Here is a 6,557-nt window from a genome sequence, read left to right as displayed (position 1 = left end):
ATTTTGCAAAATGGAAATTATTTTCGAAAATTGGAAGTAAAAAGCAAATATAGCTGTGGTTGTAATTGTTTTCAAATAATTCACAAAAATAAAAAAATATTATTTGCATTGAAATCAACATTGAAATCAAAATTAATTTAGTTATTAACGTATTAGACATATGCTTAATAAAAATTAAATAATAAAATTTAATTTTCAATCTGTAAATTCAGCAAACACCAAGTTATATGTAACGTTCCTATTAGTTATAATTTCCTATTTAACAATATAATTATAATATAACACATGTATTATGTTACAATTATAATTGTTAAGTGGGAAATTACGGGACTGATGGGTACGTTACATATAATTTAGTATTTGCTGAGAAGTATAATTACAATGATAATTATACGAAATTTTCAAATCTTTTCTCATGTACTTAATAATTTGAAAGTATCGCACTTTGAATTGTTTTGTTTGCAGAAATACAGTTAAAAACAATCATTATATCACGTTTAAGTTTTCAGAACCATATTTAAATAATTAATATCAAATTCATTTTCTATTATCTCATGAAATTCTTAAATCGCTTAAATAAGTTACATTGAATATATTAGGTGTTGGAATTAATTCGTAGCGTTTTTAATGAAAGAATGTTATTTATTTCACATGAGCATTAAAAAATACATTAATGAAAGTACTTCCCATCACTTGTAAAACGCTACGAATTAATTCCAACACCTAATAAATAAAGAATATTGTAAATAATTAAAGACGCAATATTATCATTTTTTTTTTACAGATGTACGTTATGTATGTAATTATATATTAAACGTACACGTGAGATGTGAATATACTTGGCAGGTGCGCAGAGGCTAATTCTAGGTGTATGACCATGTAGCAGTCGGCATAATGACATAATTGCAATCTAAAGATGAAGAAATCAAGCATGCGCAGGATTCGATAATTTTGCAAGATAGAACATTTTCTTTAAGCAGCGAAAAAAAAACTATGAGAGTCGGGAATGTCTTGAAGAAATATTTAAAACTGTTTTAAATGTTTCTTCAAGACACTCCCGACTCTCATAGTTTTTCTTCGTTGCATGAAGATATCCTAGCTTGCAACACTATCGAATCCTGCACACGCCTGATTACTTCATCTTTGGATTGTAATTATGCCATTAGATCTACTGCTACATACTCATACTTGTAGAATTAGCTTCTGAATGCACACCTGCCGAGTATATATTCACATTTTGCACGTGTACGTGCGTGTGCGTGCGTGCGTTTTGAAACCCCCGTACGTTACTTGACATCATTCGCGAAGAATGTAGTACACTTTTGCTAGTCTCATCAAGGGAAAATTAACTTTCTCAGGAGCTACTCGCAAACATGCTACAACACTTTAAATGAAGTAATACTTAACTCTGAAACGTGTAACTATTAATCATACAGCATAATTCATATATGCAGAATATCTTATACTAATATGTTAATAACGTCGTTAACATTCAACTTTTGATATTAAGTTAATTAAAGAAAGAATTTGAAAAGGAGTTAATTTTTTTTTACAAAAATTGTTCAAGACTTTATAGCATATAGCAGTAAAAAGAAAGACCGTTTCATGAATTAGTCATTAAAAATGCAAATAGATAAAATCATATTCTTTGATTAGTTTTGTATATAATTTACTTTTACAGAATTTGAATTTAAAGTTTGCTTTAATAATTAAACAGCAATTGTTATAAATTGGATGTTTTTTTATCCGGAAGAAAAGATGATTTCCTATTTTCAAATCTTATTGTCACTGTTTTGACAGCAATTCAGATAAAAATTTATTTATTAAAAATCTGTGCTTATACTCAGAGCGTTTTTAAAAAAAGCTTAGATAATTTCTGTTTTTGTTTTTATTATCTTTTCTTATTAAATTTTTTTGTGAACAAATCTTTCAACTCTTTCAATTTTTTTATCTGAACATTGTTTAGCTGAATATTCAGCTAACCGAAATATATTCGTTTTAATTATCAGGAAGAACTAATTATCCGAATATCCTGTTCTTTGATTAGTCTAAATACAATAGAATTCCATTATATTAAGAATATTTGTGAAGAGCTCGAATGTATAATTTTGGCGACATATAAAACTGCAATATGAGTGACTAAAATAACGCGCTGGAAGTTTCGCACGAAAGAGGTTTGCTTAAATTTTTCAGGCAGTTTGGCAGACGGAGAAAGAGAAATTAGTTACGCGATTGGTTGCGATGCGACCTTAATGATCTTCTTTTTCCGGCGCACAACATAAAGCGACAATAGAAGAGATTTCGATGCATACTTGGACGCAGGAATATTTGCGACATCAGGATCGCAGAACATGCTATGAGATCAAGGCCTGTACATCAAAAGCATCATGCCAAGAATGGGCATCGGTTCAGTTTGCGACTGTAACCTTTTTGTTCGATTGAGCGATTAATCACGATACGTAAGCCTTTTATTTGAAAAATCGAATGTTTCATCGATCGAGCATGATGTATTGCGATATTTAAGACGGAAGGCTTGGAGTTATTAGTTATTACTTAAATTACGTGAGAAAGGAGAGTGAGAAAACCGTGTGAATTTTTTTTTAATTGTCCCTATTTATAAACGTTTATATTACGAAAATAAATGTTTACTTGCACTTTAGAAACAGTAAATTTTGAATAAAAAAAAACTCAGAAACAACATTAAAAAAGATTTAATTATAAACTGTGAACTTGGTTTATTACATTTTTTTATAAGATTTCCGTAATTTTTAAAATTATCTTTTTTTTTATTGAAAAATAAGATTAAGTTAAAATAATTATAATAAAAACTATATTTGTACTTTTATTTTATATTATTTATATTTCGCGGATTTTTATTGTTATAAAGAAATTGTGATTCTTAATAAGTGTAAGATTTTTCGTAAATAACGTTCTTCTTTGCGATCAATCATATGTTGTATACATGTTGCGTCCACTTATTGTGCTTTCCGTTACAAATTTATTGCAGTTGCAATCGTAGCAATTGGCATTGTTACAAATGAGATCTTGCTATCTCGCGATCACATGCAATGATAGGTGAAATATGCATCCTGAGAAATGCATAAAATCTTGAGAAACGCATATAAATGACTTCATCTATCTTATACTAGTACTATACTTACATACATAGTTTTCGAATTTACAGCAAAATGAAGTTAAATTAATATATATAAGTTATACATGTATTAAATCAGCTGATCATTCAATTGATTCAATGATTTATGCCGTTTACTTAATAATTTTTTTTATACAATAATTAAAGAAGAGTATAAAATATGCTTAGATATGTGAGAAAAGATCTATAACTTCAAAACAAAAAACACTTCCCATATTGCAAAATCAATCTTCGGTTATTTTGTAAACACTTAGGGTTTAAAATTTACTTGAAGCGTAATCGATAATCCCGTTGCTGAACACTATTAAATCGAGATACTTAAATACTTAATGGGATACGGTAATTTATCGTCTCTGACAGTACGACTACAAGCAATATACCGTAACATGGGAGGATACACATTGTGTACGAAACCGAACGAAATATCAAATTGTTCCCATCGCCCTATGATGAAATGAACAGAAGTACGGAAAGAGTGACGAAAGGAGGGAGAAGCCTTTTTCATTGCAGGCGGACAAAGAACATAGCAAGACATCCGGCGAATTTCGACGAGATCGCATCTGCTATTAATACACGTGGGATCACACCGATTGCACTAATGATATGCACGACACCGTTGCAAAACGTACTGTCCCAAACACTAAACGCCCGCAATAACTATTAGTATTGCGTCGGCCTCAATCCATACAAAACGACTTACTCAAACAGAGTTCAAGATAAAAAGACTATTAAGTTAAAGAGCAAAAACGGAGTATGGACTATAATTAACGTAAATAAATGAAGATGAAAGATAAAATTAATTCAGATTACTTAAAAATCTTGAGATTTGCGATTTTAATCTACATCTATAAAATATAATTATTTCTGTTCAAGCACAAAACATACCTCAAAAAATTTAATCTTCAAGAGAAATATTTTAAGAAGCAGAAACAACATATTATATAAATATATATACACACCAAATAAATTCCGAGCAGAAATTTTGAAATGGCTTTGACAAGGATTTAATAAGCATGTCATGATGCCTGATCAGGAGTTCATCGAGTAATTCTTATTGTTAAGCTCCGATCATAAATGTAATCGTTAAGAATTAAAACTGTCTAATCACTTTTTCCTTTTTAAAGTTTCATAATTGTTCCTTGTTACATCTTATATTTAAAAAAAAATACTGATAGTGCGTCAAGTCTATATATTGATAAAGTTTAGTTTATAAATTAAGTTGTATAATCCAGATAACCACAGAGAATTTTCAAACTACTTTTTAATGAAGAGCAATTAAAAAATAAACATAACACGAATAAAAATAAAATTAAAAAATACTACTCATAAAATCATTTTAATATTGCGTCATTTATAATATTTAGTCCGCATGAAATGGTTTATAGTAGAATGTAATTTAAAAAAATAGTATAATTTTTAAAAATTATAATTATAATTCTATATATAACAAATATATAATAGAAATTATATATAAGGAAACATTAAGATCTAATCTTCTTATATAAATGCTATCTCAAGAATCACATGTTATACCCTTTTGAATTTCATTTGAATGATGGTATGTACACATACGTACGCGATGTACTTTCAATATGTCACTTTCAATGTTCAGCACGGATTAAAGTAGCGAGGATACGATTGCGTGACTTAAAATTAAACAAAGACAGATTGTAGCGTGACGTTTGTCTAATGAAGGATATTTCTCATTAATAATATTAAAATTACAATGTATTCGCGCGCGTGAGTTGGACAATCGCAAGTTATTCGCGACCTTTCTTCGCAAGTATGGCAAATGTGTTTTGAATCATCATGCTTTTCATGAATGTACGTGAGGATTAATGCTAGAATATAATTCAACGATGGTATGTCAACTGCGGCCGATATTAACGGCGCCAGACTGTAGAGGTGAGAAGAAAATTTTACGAGCCACGGAAGACGTTGAACATGTTCACGCGAGATAGACCGACATTATTTCATCACGTACGTGTATACGCGCTAATAAACCGACGGATTTGACTTAGGCTGTAATTAACCGTAACGTTGCTACACGTATCGAAACGTTACGCCACGAAATCGCATCTAATTTCTGATTTATGATACAATCGGAAATGTCAACGAGTGAAAAAGATTATTGGAAACGGTTATTAACATTACGATAGGTGAATTAATTATGATGGATATCCATCTTGAGTAAATTGGTACTTCTAATAGAAATTAATAAAATCTTTATGTGTACAGGGTCAGATTTAATAAAAATATTATATTTTCCATTTTAAAGTAGAATGGATTTGAAAGTAAATAATACAAAATTTATTCAAGATATTTATTATATAATTTTTGAATTTATGTAAAAAATATTTTTATTATATAATTATTTCTTATCATTATTATTGTAATAAATGTCATATTTTGAAATTATATGTATCATCATATGTAACTGTTCACGTATATAATATTTCATAATAGTATTATATTTACTGTGATGCAATTTTTTAATTCTTGATTACATTTATTATTGCATTGTATTAACTTTATATGTTGCAAAAGTAATAAAAATATATACATATATCAATTTATATTAGTCTAATGTTTTAATTTATATCATAAAGAAGACTTAATAAAATTTTGGTCGAATCAATTCAATCTTAATTAACTTTCTCTGGCATCACAGATTAGCCTAATAGCTAATTCGTTGAAGTACTTGCATAATAATTTGCTACTCCATACACTTCGCTTATATTTATGACTCTTGCAGATTGTAAATCCTAGCTATTATACAAAGGTAGCTTAAGATGGATTTAGCCAAAGCTAATACAAGTATTGATATATGTATGTATAATTGAATTCAGTTAATAAATTATATATAATATAATATATTATATTTAATATTATATTGTAATTTAATTAAATTATTGCATTTTTAAAATTAATTATTTTTATTAATATTCTTATACTTATTACTATTTAAAAATGCAATAATTTAATTAAATTACAATTATGTAAATTGAATCACTAAAATGTTTTCGTAATTTAATTTCTCTAAAAATTTGCAAATAATATATTTATAAATGCGTACGCTATAGTAGATGTATTTAAAAATGAACTGAGTTCGAAAAGAGAAAAGAGGAAAAATTGTTAAAAAATTTGCTGATATGTAAAATTGCATTGTGTAGCATCAACAATAATTGGAATTAACCAAATTAACCAAAGAAATAAACATATATTTAGATATGGATTATACAATTTTCCAATCCAAGTTAAAAAAATATTAACAAAAAATACATATCTCTAAATTTTTATAACACACATTTAACGCAAACAATTTAATACACATCATCTCATATAATAGCTGACTTTAGACATTTCGCACTGATCATAATTAATGTTTATGAACATTGGAAAA

Source organism: Acromyrmex echinatior, chromosome 2 (genome assembly GCF_024713525.1).
Source record: "Acromyrmex echinatior isolate Ae372 chromosome 2, ASM2471352v2, whole genome shotgun sequence".
Taxonomy (NCBI): domain Eukaryota; kingdom Metazoa; phylum Arthropoda; class Insecta; order Hymenoptera; family Formicidae; genus Acromyrmex; species Acromyrmex echinatior.
This window is presented reverse-complemented; position numbering follows the sequence as displayed.